The following is a 20,430-nucleotide window of genomic DNA, read 5'->3' as shown; positions in this document are numbered from 1 at the left end:
TTTATTCTTCTTCCATCCATCAGAAACTGCTCTTAGGAAGAGATCTTTTATATGTTGGTATGAATTTGAATCAAAATGGTCCCTGTCCCAGAGACATTTATGTCTAATTCTCTTTTCTCATTATAGAAGAGAAAGTTTCCCCACATGAAATTAATGTCTGTCCTAGGGATGAGGTAGTGGTATTTTCTTCACACTAAGTTAAGTAGATATGCCTGTTAAGGCTTCAGAAGAATATCAGCATCCATTCAAACACTGATTGTGGTAAAAATATACATCTCAACCCTCTTCCTCAGTGAAACCCTTCTGGAAAGTTTCAATCTGCTGAGATCATGCAGCACCTAAAAATTCAGATAGACTCTGAAAAAATAGAGTACTTTTAATAAAAATGAAAATGTAATCCCTGGTCTGGCCTCCTATGTCTCTGACTCAGTGAAGCTCCCAAGCATCGGGTTACTGAAACACTAATACCACCAGAAAAGTTAAGAAAACTTCTCAGGTCACTAAAACTTTCAGGAGGCCTGGAGGCATTTTTGATCTTATCTCAGCAACTGCACCGAAGGCTCCTATCTTAAATACATTCTTCAGAATGGGAAGAAAACTGCAAGTATATAAAATTCCCTTTGCAGCATATCACTGGGCTATTAGATGTCATAGGCTGACTAGATGTTTTATATTATTTTTCAGTGTGGTGATCATTGCTTCTTACAAAGAAATTAAGTTTCATACCCTTCTAGAGAGAGGATGTAAGGACAAAAAGAAGACAACAGCTATGTTTTCCCTTAGCTTATTTTAGTTTATTTTTCAGCTAATGTCAAGATCAAACTATACTTAGGAAGAAAAAAAAGCATATTAAATGTTTCAAACTCTTCGAGTATAAGAAATTTACAACTCTGATTTAGAGCCAAAAGAGTTGTGTTGTAAACATCAATTTAAAACTTTGCAACTTTACCATTTCTTCATTTTTCACAAGGATCCATTGTGTCCCTCCAGCCTCATGCAACTCTCCTCTATCACAAGTTCAACTGTGAAAATAAGAATGCAAATGCAGAGGCTAAAGGCTTATAATGTGAGACAGCACTCAACCTTATGTTTCTGTAGCAACATGCAAACATCTGTGTTGTCTTAAATATGTACATCCACACACGCAAAAATGTTTATACACAGCCCTATATAAAGTCACAATGGTGAGACATTCATAAACAAAAAGACACATGGAAAAATGCATTCTCTGCCTTTCTAAGTAGCTGAAGAGCATATATGGTATTAAGCAAATGTGGCTTTCCTGTTCCAGTGCAAATCCTTTAAAACAGTGTTTAGAGTAAAGAGCTCCATATCTTAAAGATAAGAGTACAATCATTTCTTAGAAAACAAAACAGTCCACTCAAATCTGTCAAGCTTATAGCACATAAAGTTGTACAAATGTGATTACCTTTCAGTTTATCCATTGAGAAATGTCTGGAGGTATACTGACTTGTAATTTCAGACTGGAAAATGGTGTCATCTATTTCTAATATAGGAATATAGTTTCTATATAAAGATAAGATTGTGAAGACTTAGAGTCTGGTGAGTGTTGATTTTTTCTGGTTTCACAGTAACTTACACTCAAAAGCATCACTGATGTTTAAAGTGAATTGTTACATAGTATATATTATTAAAAACTATATATATATATATAAAATGAAATTTTACATGATATATTTAAATACTAAAAAGCTTATTAAATTAATTGGACTTATAAAATAAAGTTTTTTGTTTTACTATCTGACTTAAGTTAATATTTCAATGTATAGTTTCCTATAGCGATTTTATATCACTGAGAAGAATGTGTTTTAAAATTTAGAATTTAGAATTTTCTTAACCCAAAGTGTTCTTGGCAAAAGGTATACTAAGAATAAACTTGGATTTATAAGATATAGGTCACATTAACTATTTGAGAACAGTCATCCTCATAACAGAGTAGATTATTTGGTAATGGTACACATTTGAGTGATAGCAGAAAGTATTTTCTTCTCTAGCAAAAATATCTTCCTTATATATCATGCATTCATTTATTTATATTCAATCAACTTAATATTCATTGAGCCCTATAATTATGCTAGGTATCTACTGGAGGGAAAGTGACATAATAATCACAGTATAATTTCATGAATTTGATAATAGCAAAATACAATAATAAAATGAGATGTTATAGAGAAGAGAGAGGGTGTTTTAATCTGCTTAGGTTGGGGACAAGGTACATAAAGAAAAAAATATCAGTCTTTTTAAGACAGATTATAAAAATGAGTAAGTGTTTTCCAATTGGAAAGAAAAGGGAAAATGTCATACATGTAAACAATAGCGTAAGCAAGGACCAAAAGCACAGGAGGTTCTGGAGATAGCAGTATTGTTATGGGAAAACATTGATTGCACTGGCAAGAGATAAGAATGGAAAGACAGCTGGTGCCCGGTTGGGTAGATCTTTGCATACCATGATTAGGAGTTTTTTCTTTATCTATTGGGCATTGGGGAACTGTCAGGAACTTGTTTATAGATGAATAACGATAAGATTTTTATTTAACTAAGTCATGGACTGGACTAGGTTGATACCATATGCAGGAGGGCCAGGTCATTGCAGTTATCTGATTGAACAGCACCACAAACATGGAACAGGAGGAAAAGGTAGACTATGAATCTCTAGGCAAATGATAAGGCTGAAATAAAAGACTATAGCATTCATGATATAGTAACTTATTAGAGAATAATAAGACAAGTTTAAACAAAAGCTAATTCTAAGATTTCTAAAAGGAATGGAAAGATGAATATGTCACTGAGACAAAGGTAGTAGACATGATAGAATGGGATAAAATACTGCATAGTGTTTATGGTATTCCTGAAAGAATTTTGAAGCACTCTGATAAACCAATCCACTGTAAGGGGATCACATATTTAGTGGAATACTTTTACTTATTTTCTGGCAGGCAAGCTGAGCTGATGGAGAGCCCTAGTTGATGAGAGGTCAATGGGTGGGGAAGGAGATTGACCCCTGAATGAACGTTAACCAACAGGGAAGGTGATAACCGTAAAGGCATACTTGACCATCATCAGGAGACTCATCCAAAAAACTTTACACAAATGTTTATAGTGCCTATCTTCATAATAAGCAAACATTGGAAACTACTCAAATGATCATAAACTGACTGAATAGTGATACCACCTTACAATGTATATCATTCAACAATAAAAGGAAATGCAATCCTGATAAATACAACAACATGATTGACTTTCAAGTACTTTATGTGAGGTGAAACAAGTCAAATAAAAAGGGCTAAATATTATATAGTACCACTTAAATGCGGCTTTGGAAAAGATGAAACTATAGAGGCAGAAGCAGATTAATGGGCCAGGAGTTGTGTTAGGAAAAGAGTTGACTACAAATGACCAATACAAGGGAATTTTTGGCAGCAATACGACTGTTCTTTGGTTGTGGTAGTTACATAACTTTATACATTTGTCAAAATTCATAACATTTTTCTGTATATAAATTATATTGCCATAAAATGTGGAAAATAAAGTTTTACACTAAAAATAATTATCATGCCTTTATCTAAAAGCATCTATTATAAATGTATTGGAAATTTTTGTTTCATAGAAAAAGGTTTTCCCTATGTCATTTTAAAAACCCAACTGATTATATCTTTGATAACTATAGCATAATCATAATACTAAGAAAAAATATATTGAGAAAATACTATTATTAAGCTAATTGGTAACTTTTTCCTCCTCCAAAATAATCCAGGAAGACATGCATTTAGTCATCAAATTTTCATCTACTTTAATCTGGACCAATTCTTCATTCTGACTTTGTCTTTCATGACCTTGACACATTCAGAGTACTAACCAATTATTTGTAGAATGTTCTTCAATTTGGTTGTGTCTACTATTTCTTCACTATTGAATTGAGTTTATACACTTTGAAGTGATGTGTGTCCTTTTCAGTGTATCATATTAGGAGACAGGTGATGTGAATTTATTCATCCCTGTTCTAGTCCTCCAGGGTTCTCCACTACAAATTTACACTTTTCCCATTATATCTTCTGGGAAGATACTTTGTGACTCTATAAATATCCCATTTCTCATTATTAATTTTAGTATCTATTGATGATTCTTGTCTGAAACAATCCTTTTGTCATATTTCTAGTTCTATCATTCTTTCTGCTTTTATTATTTTGGACTATATCATATAAAGAAGTTTCTATTCTCTCTTAATATTTTTATTCAATATTTGTTTATATCAGTAGTACTCATATTTTCTTGTTTTACTGTATGGATTAAAATCCTTTATTAACATTATTTTTTGCTTGTATTGCCACTGATTTGTCCATGGCTAATCCCTTCAAAGTTGGCTCTTGTGTCCTTTTGATATATCTCATTTTCTAAACATATCCTTACTCTCTGGCACCACAATATGTTCTAGTTTCACCATGTAATTTCTCTGCTTCAGCCACAGAACTAGCTATTTCTCCATGGAGTTCTTGTTTCTTTTGTTCAAGACCAATACTTAGCAACTGAGACGTGACTGAGAGATGTGTTCATTCATATTGTGAGTTATTGCTTCTAGATCCTTTCAATGACAGAGCTAAGAGCTAAGAAATACATATTGATGTGCGATGAATCATGAGTTCATACCAATTCCTCCAGTTTTAATCTACTAAAGATGGCACAGCACTCACAGGTAAGCCATGCTATCCTGTTGAATGTAAATACAGAATACCAACATCAAAAAAGTTGGCTGATAAACTTAGAGAAAATGAGACTACATCATAATTTTTTCTTAAAGCAGACCAAAACAAGGCCAGTGTGCCACCCACCAAATACCAAATATCCCTGTCTCCAGGCTGAGATAAATGGTTGCTACTTCTTTTCTGATTATAGTCTAGTCTACCTTCCCTATTAAATACAATTATTGAGATACCAGAAGACTGAATTGCTCCTCTTTCTGACAACACTCAATCTATAGGGAACTCCTATTTCCCTAGACTTTCACTCAGTTGACCCCCCCCCCAAAAAAAAAGTCAAAATCCTATGATAGGTTCTTTTTAAAAATTCTCTGAAACACTTCATGGTTCCCTCTAGTGTGTGTTGTCCCTTCACCAGAATAACCAACCCAATTTGTCAACTACTGGTATGTTCCCAGTGGTCTTCCATTGAAGGACTCTGACAGCAACAAGATTTATTCTATTATTCCACCTTTCCTTTACTGTAACTCCTCTTTTGGAAAGTAAAAACTCTGGCTATCATTGTGCACAATCTACTTATTTGCTTAAATCTGGGATACACATGAAATATTTTCAGAATTGCTAATCTATACACCTTTGAAAACTCCATCTACTAACTTGATTCAATATCTGTATCTAATTCTTTGTATCTCTAACCTTAGAGTATATAGTGAAAATTCTGTTTATCAAAAATTTTTAGGTTAATTCTTTTCTTTCTCTTCTCCCCCTCACTGTGGTTATGCTATTTATTATAATATATATTTAGGTTCATTGGTTTCTATTTGTTTTCCATGTTGGCTTCCCTATATCCATGTTAATTTTAATAATCTATTTTTGAGTGTAGGAAGCATTGTCTGTTTCGAAAAGTCGGAACTTAATGGAGAGGTATTTTCAGAGAAGTGTTACCTTCATCCCTTCTACTCTATTCCAATCATCCACTCCACTATCACTTATTTCCTATAATATGAGGCTTATATCATTAGTTTTTGCTTTATATCTTGTGTTTCTTCTTCCTCAAAAAAACAAACACATTTATATTTTCTTATTTTCCCTCTTTCGTACATAAATGATAGCATATTCATTTGTATAGACACTAATTTTCACTTAATAATATATATTGGATTTTTTATTCTTTTGCCTTTTAAAAACTTGATAGTATAATCTGAAAGTCGCTACATATCAGTTTTAAAGATCCTTTTATTTTTTTAAAGACACACTATGCTTCATTGTGTCAATGTATCATAGTTCATTTAATCAGTTTCCTATGTATAGTCATTTAGGTTGAGTCTTATAGTTTATAATTCAAAACAATACTGAATAACCTTGTACATTCATATCTTTATATTATTGGAGGTGTATCTTCAGGTAAATCCTATTAGTGGGATTATTGAGTCAAGAGGCAAATAAATACATAGTTTTGTTAAATATTGACAAAGTCCCATCCAGTTATATACTTGCATTGCCACCTGCAATATGTAAGAATTCTGGTTGCTTTTCAGCCTTGCCAAGATAATCAAGTCATTTTAATTTTCGTCAATTAGAAAGAGTCATAAATGGAACCTGTGTAATTTTTATTTTAATTTTTCTAATCAAGCCTGAAGTTGGATGCCTTTTTATGTTTTTTTTTCACATTAAAACACTCATAATTGGAGTATTTTTATTTTATGTACAATGAGTCGGCATTGAAGTAGGTATCTTGGACATCTGCAGTTAAGGTAGGTATCTTGGATGACCCATTCAAGAAAGTTCACTTAATCCAACTTAGTGAAGCCTATATACTTGGCGTACTGACGGAAACACTGGCGGCACATGTTGAGGCAGTATTTCCGAATCAGACCGTGCCGGTTTGAACAGACGCGGCAAGAACGAGAGCCCTGGCCAAACTTCCTCGGGTGGCTCCAGTAGAGTTGCTGGTGACCCATCTTGCTCTTTCCGATGCAATGAGGCAAAAGGGGATGCCTCTTTATGTTTTTGTTTTGTTATTGTTTTAAACAACTTTACTGAGGTTTAATGAAGACACAAAAAATTTGTACATATTTAATGAGTTTAGACATACACATATACCTATGAATCCATCACCACAATCAAAGCAATAGCCATATCCCCCATCTCCAAAAGCTTATTTGTTATCCCTTTGGATATTTTGTTTTTGTTTTGTTTCATGTTGTGTTTTGTGGTAAGACTACTTAATATAATAACTACCCTCTTAAATTTTTAAGTGTACATCACAGTTTTGTTGGCTATAAATATCATGCTCTACAGCAGATCTCTAAAACTAGTCCATCTTGCATGTCTGAAACTTTATCCCAATTGAAGAATTGCCTATTTCTCCCTCCCTTTGGCCCCTGGTGACCACTGTTTTATTCTCTGCTTCTATGAGTTGGACAATTTAGGCACCTCTTATTGTGACTGGCTTCTTTCACTTGCATAATCCACCAGATTCACTACTACAACTCATACCAAAAAACAAAAAAAAAAAAAAAAACAAGTAAACAAAGGTCTTGAATAGACATTTCTCAAAAAAGGACATAGAAGTGACCAACAGGTATATGAAAGGATGCTCTACATTACTAATCATCAAGGGAAGACAAATCAAAACCACAGTGAGATATCATTTCATGCCAGTTAGGATGGCTATTAATAAAACAACAAAAGATAGGAAGTGTTAGTGAGGATGTGGAGACACTGGAACCCTTTCCATGGTTAAGGACTCCTTTTATTATGCATTATCTATTTATGTCTTCTTCCTAATTTCTACTAGTTTTTTTAAATTTCTACTCTAATTTTAAGAATTCATTATGTATTGGGGACCTCTATATGCAATATGTCTTAAAATATTTTAACCAGATTAATCAGATGTCTTTGATTTTGTTTATAATTTTTTAAACATTTAAAAACATTTTGTATAGTCAATTTTTCATTTTTTTTCTTATTGCTTGTCATTTCACAATTGTTGGACAACTAGTATATACCCTATTGGACAGAAGACAGGGCACTGTGCTCAACAGCTTAATCAAAGCTGTTAGGTAGAAAAAAGGGCAAGCAAGTACCCAAATAAAAATATACTGGACTGACAATAGCAGTAAACATCCATACAGAATAACCCCAAACTGGGGAGCTCCTGCTCCTCTCTTCCTTTCTAACCCACACCCATTCTAGTCCTTATGCTTATTCCATGCTTCACAAGTGGAGGTTTCTAAGACCAACCTCCCATTTGTGCCAAATGGTAACATAGTATTTACACAGCTGTACAAAGAGATTCTTCAGTCCCTAGAGCAAAAGTTCAATGGGGAACAAAACCAACCCAGAATTTATGTTGCTGCTTTTATTACTCAAAGTGTCACAAAAACAAACAGCCATTGATACCAACAGCTTCTGTTCTTTCTCAGTATCCATGAGCTGAAAATTCTGTCAGTTCCAAATCATCTAGGCCCCATCTTCATGTCCCTTGCACACTTTTATGATCTCAAAAATTGCCTCCAGGAGAGAAATGGCACAACATCAATTTGATGTCTGAAAGTGGAAAGAGATACCAGACTTACAATGGGTAATGCATTCTGAAAAGTAAAATAATGTGTACGTGAATACCCTGACCTTTCAATATTTAGACTTGTTGGCATTTCTTTTTGCCCTTCGTCTCTAGATAATAAGGCTGTAAACAAAAACAATGAGCAATGAGTATGTAATACAGCAAGGCAGATAAGATATTTAATAGAAAATCCAAAATTTGTGTTCAACAATATGCCCACTGCAGTAAACCAAAGTAGAAATAGATTGGTTTTCACCTTGCATCTTTTCAAATTCATAAAAAGGAAAATTAGGCTGCACAAGAATTTTTAGTAAGAAATTTACATACAATGATATTTTTCTTTGTTTATATAATTTTCATTTTACTTTAACTTAAATGCCAAAGTTTTTCATGAAAACCTACATTCCTTATTTAATCTAATGGAATTTTACATCACTTTAATTCCATTTTTACATCATTGATATCGATCAGCATCTGTCTCCAATGCACATTCAAAAAAGAAGAAACAGAGGTGCCTGGGTGGCTCAGTTAGTTGAGCACCTGACTCTGGGTTTTGGTTCAGGTCATGATCTTGGGGTCATGGGATCAAGCCCCACGTTGGGCTCTGCATTCAGTGAGGAGTCTGCTTGAGATTCTCTCCTACTTCCTCTGACCTTTGCCCCACTCTCTCTCTTTCTCTCAAATAAATAAATAAAACTTTTTTTTAAAAAATGGGCAGAGGAATTGAATAGACATTCGTCCAAAGAAGACATACAAATAGCCAATAGGTATATGTAGAGATGCTCAACATCACTCATCATCATCAGGAAACTGCAAATCAAATCTACAATGAAATATTACCTCACATCTGTTAGAATGGCTATTATCAAAAAGACAAGAGATAAGTGTTGGCGAGAATGTGGAGAAAATGTAACCCCTATGAACTGTTGGTGGGAATGTAAATTGGTGCAGCCACTATGGAAAAGAATATAGAGGATCCTCAAAATTAAAAGTAAAAACTACCATATAATCCAACAATTCCACTTCTGAGTATGTATCTGAAGAGGATAAAATCACTATCTTGAAAAGATAATCTGCAGCCCCATGTTCATTGCCACATTTTTCACAACAACCAAGACATGAAACAACTTAAGTGCCCATCAGTAGATGAATGGATAAAGAAAATGTGGTATATCTGTACAATGTGGAATATTTCTCAGCCATTTCCAAGAAGACCACTGCCATTTGTGACAATATGGCTAGACCTTAATGGCATTATGCTAAGTGAAATAAGTCAGAAAGATAAAGACAAATACTATATGATTTCACTTATATGTAGAATCTGAAAAAAAATGAGCTCATAGATACAGAAAACAGATTGGTGGTTGCTAGTGGCAGGGGGTTGGGGTTCTGTTGAAGAGGTAACAGGTGAAGGTAATGAAAAGATACAAACTCCTGGTTATAAGGTTAGTAAGTTCTGGGTATGTAACATACAGAATTGTGACTATAATAAATAGTACTCTTTTTGCATATTTGAAAGTTACTAAGAGGAGATTTTAAAAGTTCGAGAGAAAGTACCTGTAACTATGTGAGGTGATGGATATCACCTTACATAGTGTAGGGTAATGATCACTTCATAATATATACATTTGTCAAATAGTTTTGATGTATACCTAAAACTAAACCAATGTTATATATCTCAATAAAACTGGAAACAAAAAAGCAAACACTATCTCTTAGTAAACATGACAGATTAGGATGGAAACATGCACATAGTCAGAGGCCACTTTTGTCAGTACATTACATCCTGCATGTTTGGATGGATCTTTGAGACTTGAATCAAGTCCTTGAATTCCCTAGAATAGATGTCATTGCTGAGGACATACCAGCTGTCAAGGTCAAAAAGAAAGCACCATCACCACATTCACAGCCAAATAGAACCCCCCGGATAAGGATTTCCACACTTTCTTGTCTCAAATCCCAACACTTTCAATACTAGCTGTGTGATAAGAGACATGTGCTTTTCCTCAGTTCCTCACCTAAATAATACTGAAAATAATCAAAGCCTCTTAACTTTGTCATGAGAATTAAATGATACACTTTCATCAGATACTTTTGGTTTGCCTTATACTTCATTGCCCATTCCTTTCCAAATCTTTATGCTTCCATCTCCTCTCTCCAACTCTGGATTACCCCAGAGTCCAGTCTTTTCTTCTCTTATTACTCCAGAATAAGAGATTGGTGATTTCATCCAGTATAATTATTTGAAATACCATCTAGATCAGCACTATCCAGCAGAACTTTCTTCCATGGTGGAAATATTCTATATGTGTATTATCCAATACAGTAACCACTAACCACGTGAGACTACTTGAGCACTTTAAATATGCTAGGGCACGTGGCAAGAAGCTATTGTGTTGGACAGTACAGATCTACATGATACCCAGTGGATCATACCACATCATGTATCTGTCTGCCTACTTGAGAGTTCTAATTGGAGATATCAAATAAACATCTCAAATTGTGTATGTCTAAAACTGAACTAATCTTCCCTTCACTCCATCTGAAGTGATACAAGTCCACTTTCTTGCAAGCCAAGACACAAACTTTGGAGTCATCTTTTACTCCACCTGTTCTCTCATTCCATTGGTCCTCATGACCAGCAGTTCCCAGGACTTTCCAGATCTCCATGCCTTTGCACTGCTCTTCCCTTTTACTGTAATTCCTTCTGTTTTCACACTCTTAGTTATAATCAACACATTCTCAAGACTCTAAAACAGCATCACTTCTTCTATATATTGAAAAAACTTCTGAGCCATCGGGAATTCACCATTGTCATTTCCTTGCTGCACTCAGCTGCTATAGCAACCGTTACCCACTTGTCTTATTTCATGTCTATCTCCACTAAAATATAAATTTCTTTAGGCAAGGGATCATCTCTATGCTGTGCTGCTTTTAGAAGAAGGAAAAATATCACATATTACTCATTTCAGTTGCTTTAATAGCAGAAAAACTTGGAAACTCTACATAGCATCAAACAATAGAACAAGTCCTAAGATGTAACACATCTACCAAAAGAATATAACCACTAATATGATGACGTATGGAAATTATTCAACATGGAAAATATACATAACATCAATTTTGGCATAAAATGGAAAACATAATTCTATCCACATCTTGATTAGCACTATATAGTATTTGTATGAACACAGCTTCTATATGATAAACCTGAAAATTAAAACATTTTCTATAATTGAGCAATGATATTTTGGACAATTTATTTTTTCTTTATATCCAAGTTGTTATTTTATTCTATTTGCATTATAAAGAAAAGGAAAAAATACTGAAGAAAGCACCACAAAAACACATTTCATGAGGATAGAGCAGGGAGGGGGGACTGCAAAATGTCTTTTTGTCTGTAAAGATACCGTCTTCCTTAGATGGCAGTTCTGAAAGCATTTGTCAGGTTCCTAAAAGTCAGTGAACCCAGGAAAATTACTTACTGCTCTCCAAAGCCATACATTCAGTGGTAGATTGACCTTTCAATACCCCAAATCCATAATGTCTAGCTGTCATCTCCCCACAACTACACAAAACCAGGGAAATAAAAGAAAATCAGTTTTGAAAGTTCTGGTGTAAACTATCCAATCCAGAACACACTTGGGCATCTGTTTCATATTGATAAGTTACTCTCTTAGAAATATCCTTCCTTCCCTATTATCATCCAAAGAGATTATCACAGGAAACATTTTCTGAGGTGCTGAGCAGAAAGATATTGACTGAGTCAGGTTGGCCCCAGGTCTGTGTCTCATGTTTCTGCTGCCACAGCCATCCCAGCTTCTGCCCAGGCTACAAGCACAAACAGAGCTGGAAAAATTGTATCTTTGGCAGCCATCCCATGGGGTGAAATCCAATATACTCTCTAGAGTGGATAAGAAGCCAAAATTAACTCTATAGCACTGACTTGTCATTGCTTTTCACCAACTCATTTAGAGAATCAAAGCTCTCTACTGTACCAAAGAACAGCATTTGTTTTGTTCAACAAATATTTGTCAAGAACCCACTGTGTGCAAGGCCTTATGTTGAACATTGATTATTCCATTTAGTTGAAATGAGAGGGCAGGAGTCAATGGCTGCTGAATATCATGTACATTGCCAAATGACTTCTTAATATGCAGGCAGAGAGCTCTTCCTGGAATGTCAGAGCTCAAGTACTCTCACACAGCTACTCTTTGCCCCAAGGTAAAGCCTTTCTGGGCAAATGATGTTTTTGGCTCAGTGCTTTCCACTCAGAGGAACTCAGGGATCCTGTGATCAGGTGGGATTCTCCCTAAACTCAACTCCACTTTCACCTGACTCATATAATGGGCTTCCTTCCGTTTGCACAGAAGGTTGGCAATTAAATGCATACACACACACACACACACACATTGGTACACACACACACAAACGCGGATCTAGGTTATTCCCTAAAAATATCGTTCAAAAATAGAGCCCATCTTTTCCCCCCAGAAATATCTTCTACATTTTATATTAGAAAATTGTTTCTACCTCACTCAAATCTTCACAGTACAACTTGAGCATATTTGTCCCTTTTATGCCTTTAGTCAACAGTTCATGTTGATCATCACAATTCTTGCTGTGAAAGTTATGTATACCCTTCAGTGCAGCTAGCTATAAAGTCTTTCATTAGCCACTTTTTGTTCAGGCTACATACTTACACATTCCAATTTTGATGATTTTCAGCCTTTTCGTCCTTTCTGGGCTCCTTCTGCTTTAGGTTCTTTTTAATTCACCATGGTAGAGTAAAACTCCACAGACTGAGAGTCACAAAAGCCAACTTCTGATGTGAGTTTTGAAACAAATTTAGCATGAGGTATTTGGCAATTAAAAACCTCTGTGACCTCAGCTTTCCTACCTGCTAAGTGGAACAGAGCAAGACACCTGAGATTACTTTAACTCAATCTTCTGATTAGCTGTGAATACCAAGGGGGCTATGTACCCACCCATAGGTAGTAGGCTCTAAGACCAGTAATTTAGCCATCTTCTAGTTAATACCAATTTCCTTAGTAGAATCCAGTATTTCTATCTTCAAATAAGATATCAAAGTCATTACCCCTGGAAGAGAAAAAGGTAAAGTTGGCTTCAATTCACAGTTGGAACATATTACTCATTGCACCACTCTCTAAGAGCAGTTTGAGAAAGCTACAAGGTCACTGGAGAACCAAGATTGTACTTGGTACATTATAGATACTCAAATATTTGCTCATGAGTGATGAACCCAAAAGAGGGACAAAAAAAAAAAAAAAAGGTAGTGATGGCAATAAATGAAAAAGCTTACAAGGAAGTTGACATAACAGATGTCGCTGTTCAATGACATATCCCAATTACTTAGAAGAGGCCCTGTTGAATGAATAAAAGAAATATAAAGCTAATCGATTTTGTTAAGGGTATGCCCTGCTCCTACGAAACTTTTCCATGTCTCAGAAATAGAGTCCCAAAACTCCAAATAAATAGACTTATATTAAAAAAATCTTAATTGATCTACACAACTTACAGTGACAAATACACACTACTTAGACTAGAGCCTCACTTTAGATTGCCAAATAGCTAAATGAAACTCGATATTCTAGGTTTGAAAGATAAGACACCAAATTATCTCCTCAAAACAGTAAAATAAAAAACAATAGTACTAATATGGACAGGTAGGAGTGATAAGATAAGAAATCATCACAGAGCAATGTTTTGGTATAAACACTGAGTTTTTGGTTTTGAGTACAAGGTAATAGAACTTTTCAGTTCTATTATTTTCAGTTGCCATAATAAAAAGAGACCTATATCTAGCTTTTAAACATGAAGCAAGGTCAACCAATTCTTTGAAATAGGTTTATTTATTTATTTATTTTTTTTTTTGAAATAGGTTTAACCCCCGACTGCGGTTGTTAGAGATAATTTATATGAAACTCCCCAGGGATAAAAGTTTACCGCCTTAAGAAATTATAGGTATTTTTATTTTTTTACTTCATTGGAATGGCAAAAATTCTAGTGTGGTTTAAAGGGTTAAAAGTGTGTATTTCTTTGAAACAATCATATGATATTTGTCTTCGTAAATATCAAACTGGAATCATTTGGGGGATGTTTTGTATTTTTCTGGCCTCCTATACACCTGTGGTCAGGTAAACATAAGTGCACAGCAGGGGAGGTATCTGCTAACTGGTAATTATAGAACTGCTACAGGGTTCACCCAGGGTCCCATGATGAAGTCAGAGAGCTTAATCTTTATATGAGAGACATCCACTAACACGTTGAATTTTGTTATTGCAAGGACAACATACAAAGAACTGTGTAAGCCTGGAAATTGGAAACAAGATTTTTCATTAGAATCTTGTTTGACCAGGAGGCATCTTGAACAGCCTTTTATAAGAATGACATTCCTTTTCCATACTTTTTGTTTACATTTTCCAATGGTAATTAAGTGGATAGGTCTGCTTAAATGAATGTGGAGACATGGAGCACTTGTATTTTGTCCTCCACATATGGGATCATTGTCATGATGAGCCACACTTTGATAAGTACAAATAGTTTCTTGTCAATAGTCTGGTCCATGGCTTCACCATGTCCAGCACGCTTAGCACGATGGTCTGCTTGAATTATACTGCTGGCGACACAGGCCCTGCTGATTCTTTTCACAGTGCTCCTATTGGTTAGCACATATGTGTGACAATGTGATAGGAAAAAAAAAAACATAAGAATAGAAGTGGAATATAATGGAAAAGTCAAGAAAATAGGTTATAGGACTACACAGAAATGTAATCACTATCAAGATTTTCATGACCTGGGACACCTGGGTGGCTCAGAAGTTGGGTGGCTGTCTTTGGCTCAGATCATCATCCTGGGGTCCGGGATCAAGTCCCGCATCAGGCTCTCTGCGAGGAGTCTACTTCTCCCTCTGCCTATGTCTCTGCCTCTCTCTCTCTCTCATGTCTCTTATGAATAAATAAATAAATCTTTTAAAAAAGAGAGAGAGAGAGAGAGAGATTGCATGACCTTGCCAAAACAGAAAGCAGACATTAGGCACTTAACAAGGGGGCCAACTGGCCATAAACCACATTGGTCACATTTCAATGGGAATAGGAAAGGAGAACCTGGAAGATCTCTTATTAGAGGACATTATTCTGTCATTAGGGTTATAAACATAAGACATCCATACAAAGGTGGTCTTTGTTAATCCTTTCCATTTCTCCAAAATGCCCATGAGCTTGAGAAGAACTTTATACAAATATGTAGAAACTCTGACATTCCCTTCCTTCTGCATACAGGGGCTGGAAGGCATCATGAATCCACATATACTACCCACCTGCCTATATACCCTGTTATCTGTATGTCATGTCCATACCTACTAAGCTAAATAAACATTCACATCCATCCAAATGTAAAAAATGCAGGGATTCCTGGGGAGCTCAGTCAGTTAAGCATCAACTCTTGATTTTAGTTCAGGGCATGATCTCAGGGCATAGGATCAAACCCTAGATCAGGCTCTGTGCTGGGTGTGGAGACTGCTTAAGAATGTCTTTCTTCCTCTCCCCCTACCTGTCCCTCATACACCACCCCCCACACCCCATGTGCTTATTCTCTCACTCTGTCTGTTAAAAAAAAAAAAAAATTCAGCCAAGCTATAACGAAGAAATCCAGTCTGGGCACTAGAACCAGACTGCCTGGGTTTGAATGCACTTACTAGCCATGTATCCTTGAATAAATTCTTTAAACTTCTTTAAGCTCAGTTTCCTCATCTATACAATCTTTCCTATAGGGTTCAGTAGAGTATTTAGCAAGCAGCAGATTCCTAAGTTCTAACTATAGCTGCCATGGATGAAATGTTCTCACTGTGTGCAGACATTACTTTCTAAGACTTTTAAAAGTAGTTGAATCAACAGGGTGCCTGGGTGGCACCATTAGTTAAGCCTTGGACTCTTGGTTTCAGCTCAGGTCATGATGTCAGGGCATAGAATCAAGCCCTGTCAGGCTCGCTCAGTGTAGAGTCTGCTTAAGACTCTCTCCTCCCTCAGCCCTTCCCCCATACTCTTTCTCTCAAAATCTTTAGAATAAAAAAGAGGAATTGAGTCAAACTAGGTGGGGTGGGGTGGGGTGGGGTAGAGGAGGGCAGAAACAAAACAGTAGTTGAATCAAAACTGAGAAGGGTTCAGATTTAAACTGCTTCACTCACATTGTGAAAGTGAGACTGAATATAATCTAGTATTTTTTAAATTGTAGCTATTTAGAGCTAGGATAAAAAAAGGAAGGAAAAAAATCGAGGACTTCAAGGGCAGGCAAAAATTGATTTTTCTGAACTAAGGAAAAAGAATGTGAAGCCAGTTTGTGTCACTAATAACCCTTTTAGACTGTCTTAGGCAAATCATTTAAATTATCTAGAATACAAACCATTTGAAAGAAAAATGTCTTTGGTGCACCTGGGTGGCTCAGTCAGTTGAGGGTCTGACTTTTGGATTTGGATCAAGTCATGATCTCAGAATTGTGGGATGTGATGGAACCCTGAAGTGGGCTCCATGCTCAGTGGGGAATCTGCTCAAGATTCTCTCCCTCTTCCCCTGCCCTACCCCAGCTGTTGAGTGCACATTCACTCTCTCTCAAAATAAATAAATTTTGTTTTAAAAAAGAAAGAAAAATAACTTCATATTCACTTACAGAGATGTTATGAGAACAAAATGAAGAATATGACATATCAGAGTGAACAATGCTTTAAAAACTCATGGTAGAAGTACTATGAAAGCCTTTCACTGCTGATTAGACAAATAGAAGAAAAAACTAAGCAAGTGATTTCGAAAGGAAGATACATAAATTTGCCAGGTCACAGAAGAAACCCTGCTGGCTTTCCATTGCTTATCATTTGCAAGTCATTTTGAATTAGAAGACCTTTTATTCTTTTGAGCCACATGGAAGCATCACTTTGGCATTAACACTATGCAAATTTGATCTCAGCTAGGTGTGCCACACTAATTGCCACAGTTGTAGGCTTTTGGTGTTTTGTGCAAAATGATTATTGCTTTGCTTGCCTCCATAATTACATGTTTTCCAGATTGTAATTTCAGAGTTTATTGAGTAAAATTGTACATAAAAACAAACCTAATGCATTCATCCTTCAAGAAAAACAGAAGAAGCGAAAACAACAAAGGACTCGGAAGATTTCGATGGACCCCTGAGGTGGTACGAGAGAAATCTAAAGCAAAATGGTTCTGCTTTTCAGTAAATGACTAACCTGGCATGGCGATTCTTACTCTGGTGTCCTGGAAATGTAATGAAGCTTTCCAGGTTTCTCATCTATTCTCAATCCTTATTTGTGGATATACACTGGCCACAGTACTCTCTGGTTAGAGAAACAGTGGAAGATGGGAAGAATAACAACAAATTTCTGGAAATAGACCAGAAGGAATCAATAAACAATCAGGAAATAGCTTTAAGTTGTTTGAGACTATCAAATCATTTGATTAGAATACTTCACACTCCTGGTCAAGACTGATAATATTAGAACTTCAGTTCATCGTTAATAATAAAAAAAAAATATATAATAGAAAATGTAATTCTATGTTGAGCAGATCAATGAGCCATTCTACTATATATCTATATCATCTATATCTATATATGTTAAACTACTAAATATGTTTAGCTACATAAATAATAATATTTTGTTAGGGAGTTGAGTATTCACCACAGTCAATAAACTCAGTGACCCTATTATCTAGTGATTTCACAAATATATTCTGATCACATCATTTCCCTTTAATAAATGATTATAGTATTGGAATATTTCATGGATCTCTGTCACTTTTTATTCTTCTCATAAAAATCTTTGGAGGTTAATATAGTCAGAAAATTCCTTATATTTACTACCCACTATGTGAAAAAGCTATCTATCCATTGTTATTTCAATTCGAGGCAGGCAGTGTTTGCAGGTCGCTTACCAGCTGTTGAGTTTTCCTGTTGCTGGCTCTGGCAGATGTTTGGGCTCCTGTGGCTCAGTCAGTATCATCCCAAATCCAAATCCTCACTGCCTTAATGTGATTTCCACAAGACATGACACAGGATTCAAATCAGCCAATGTGTAGTTGCTACCACAGCTTCCATTCTAAATACGTGCACCTTATCCACCCAGACTGAAGAGCATAGAATTCAAAGAGCCCTGAGACTTGACCCAGAAGCAGTCAAGCAGCATTTGTTGCTTCCTCCCACTGAGGCCTCACACTAGCCCTGGTTATCCTTCCAGTAAGCCCTGCCTAGCAAAAGACACACTCAGAACTTATTGCCACGGAAAGACAGGGTCAAAAACATAAGAGCGAGTAGCCTTTTCTCACCTTCTCACAAAGGCTCAGCCCTTTAGAATGGCAGCCCCTGGCATATGTTCTTCTTGGAATCCTTCTTTCTGATGTAATTTGCAGATAATTTGGGCCTTCTGCTTTGCCATGCCAACTTTTCTAGAATCACTTAGGGAGAGCAGGCATTAAAATTTGAATTCATGAATACTGTTCCTACCATATACAAGCTGTGTAATTTTTCAAAAATCATTAAGCTTCTTTGTTTTAATTTCTTTACCTGTAAAACAGAGATGATAATAGAGTAACCACTCATAGGATTGTTGTAAAGAACAAATAAGGTAATGCAGCTAAAAGCACTTAATACTTAGCATAGTGCCTAAGATACAATAAGCAAATCTCAATGCTGCTGATACTTTTAACAATAACATTGAATACCTACTACTACATCCCAGGTACTGTGCTAGGCACTTGAGATCTATAGACAACAAAACAGTCTCAACCTCTCAAGAACTCATAGTCTAGTTCAGGTGTGAGTAAACATTTTCTATTAAAGGTCAGATAGTAAATCTTTGGGCTTTGCCAGTCATATAGTCTTTGTCACAACTACTTAACTCTGCCACAGAAGCACAAGGGCAGCCACAGACAATACATAAATAGATGCATAAGCTGTGTTTCAATAAAACTTTATTTATAAAACCAAGGAGTAGGCGTGCTTTGGCCTGGAGACCAACCCCTGATCTGGAGGGAAGACACACTATTGAACAAACTTATTGCTATAATGCAAATATGCATGAGTCTCAATGAGCTATAAGGGAAAGGCTACCTCATCTAGTTTCTTCATTAGATACTCATATCATTGGTTAGCACTTCCAACAAGGTGGGAAAATGAACAAGAAATTTAATGGGAGTAAAAAAATCTAAAATTAATGGATAGGTGGATTCGATGAAAGTTTCCATTTTCTGAGCTCCCTTTGCCTTATATCATCCTTGCTTTCAGAAAGTTAAGCTGAAAAAAATCAAATTTATCATTGTGTCATCTTATTCAGCTGGCAACCAATATTCTTCAGAGAGATTGAAGACAAACATCATAAAAGATACTATCTATTTGCCACGATTCCCAAAATTCAGTCTATTCCTGGTGGATCAAAACCACAAGGTCTCAAAAACTAACTACAATAAAGCATTTGGCATTTGTAGACTTGGGTTTGGGCTCTAGTAGGATCTAACTTAGGAATCAAAATATGTTCAGAAAGAAATGTGGTAATGTTACCAGAAAGTAAAAAAAATATTTTGAAGATCCTTACATGCAAGACCATTTATTTTTTAAGTGAGCATCTTTGGCTCATTAAAATGAATATTTCAGAGAGAATAAGATTTGAAATGCAATTCACAATGGTAGATACAATTGCTGACTGCTTTTGGCTTTAGGTAATTATACTGGAAAATATTTTGTCCCAGCAGCTGTCAGAATTGTCTGAAGTGTGGGCATATGAGACTTTTGCAAAAAGCTGTGTACACACAACCCAGATGCCCCATCCTAGTCTCAAGCTAAATCATAAACTGCATATCAAACTTCACTTTTTCAGAATTTTCAGGAGGTAGATGGGAGCTTTGAGGATCACTTGCATCTTCTTGGGGAACATACACCTAAGGTTTTTATAGGCATGGACTATAAAAACTACCTAACGTGTTGAAAATACCCATTGCTGAGGGTTTCATTACAACTTTCTGAAACGAAGGTTAAACAGACAACCCCCCAAGATATGTAAAAATTCTTCATTTATTTTTCATGTTCCAAATTTCCTTGGAAAGAAGTTAAAGCATGGTTATAAAAAAA

General features: G+C 35.7%; 1 protein-coding gene, 1 long non-coding RNA gene and 1 pseudogene across 5 annotated transcripts in view; 1 reads left to right on the top strand and 2 right to left on the bottom strand.

Annotated features, from left to right (window-relative positions):
• The window catches only part of LOC144324411 (uncharacterized), a 36,592-nt gene that overhangs the window by 7,450 nt on the left and 8,712 nt on the right, over positions 1–20,430 (top strand). The window lies entirely within an intron of this gene.
• On the bottom strand, positions 786–18,738 carry LOC144324180 (uncharacterized). Of its 4 annotated transcripts, none has more exons than XR_013389604.1 (6): positions 18,243–18,626; positions 17,540–17,692; positions 13,607–13,668; positions 13,272–13,383; positions 1,430–1,527; positions 786–1,022 (listed from the first exon to the last, which is right to left on the bottom strand). It is a non-coding gene; the product is annotated as an uncharacterized LOC144324180 (long non-coding RNA). The 4 variants fall into 4 exon arrangements; XR_013389602.1 differs by lacking the exons at positions 786–1,022; positions 1,430–1,527 and adding exons at positions 8,078–8,267; positions 18,633–18,738 and having other exon boundaries at positions 18,243–18,332; XR_013389603.1 differs by lacking the exons at positions 786–1,022; positions 1,430–1,527 and adding exons at positions 8,078–8,267; positions 18,633–18,688 and having other exon boundaries at positions 18,243–18,328.
• Positions 6,365–6,724, bottom strand: LOC144323088 (small ribosomal subunit protein uS14 pseudogene; annotated as a pseudogene).

The sequence above is a fragment of the Canis aureus genome, chromosome 11 (genome assembly GCF_053574225.1).
Source record: "Canis aureus isolate CA01 chromosome 11, VMU_Caureus_v.1.0, whole genome shotgun sequence".
NCBI lineage: Eukaryota > Metazoa > Chordata > Mammalia > Carnivora > Canidae > Canis > Canis aureus.
This window is presented reverse-complemented; position numbering and strand designations above follow the sequence as displayed.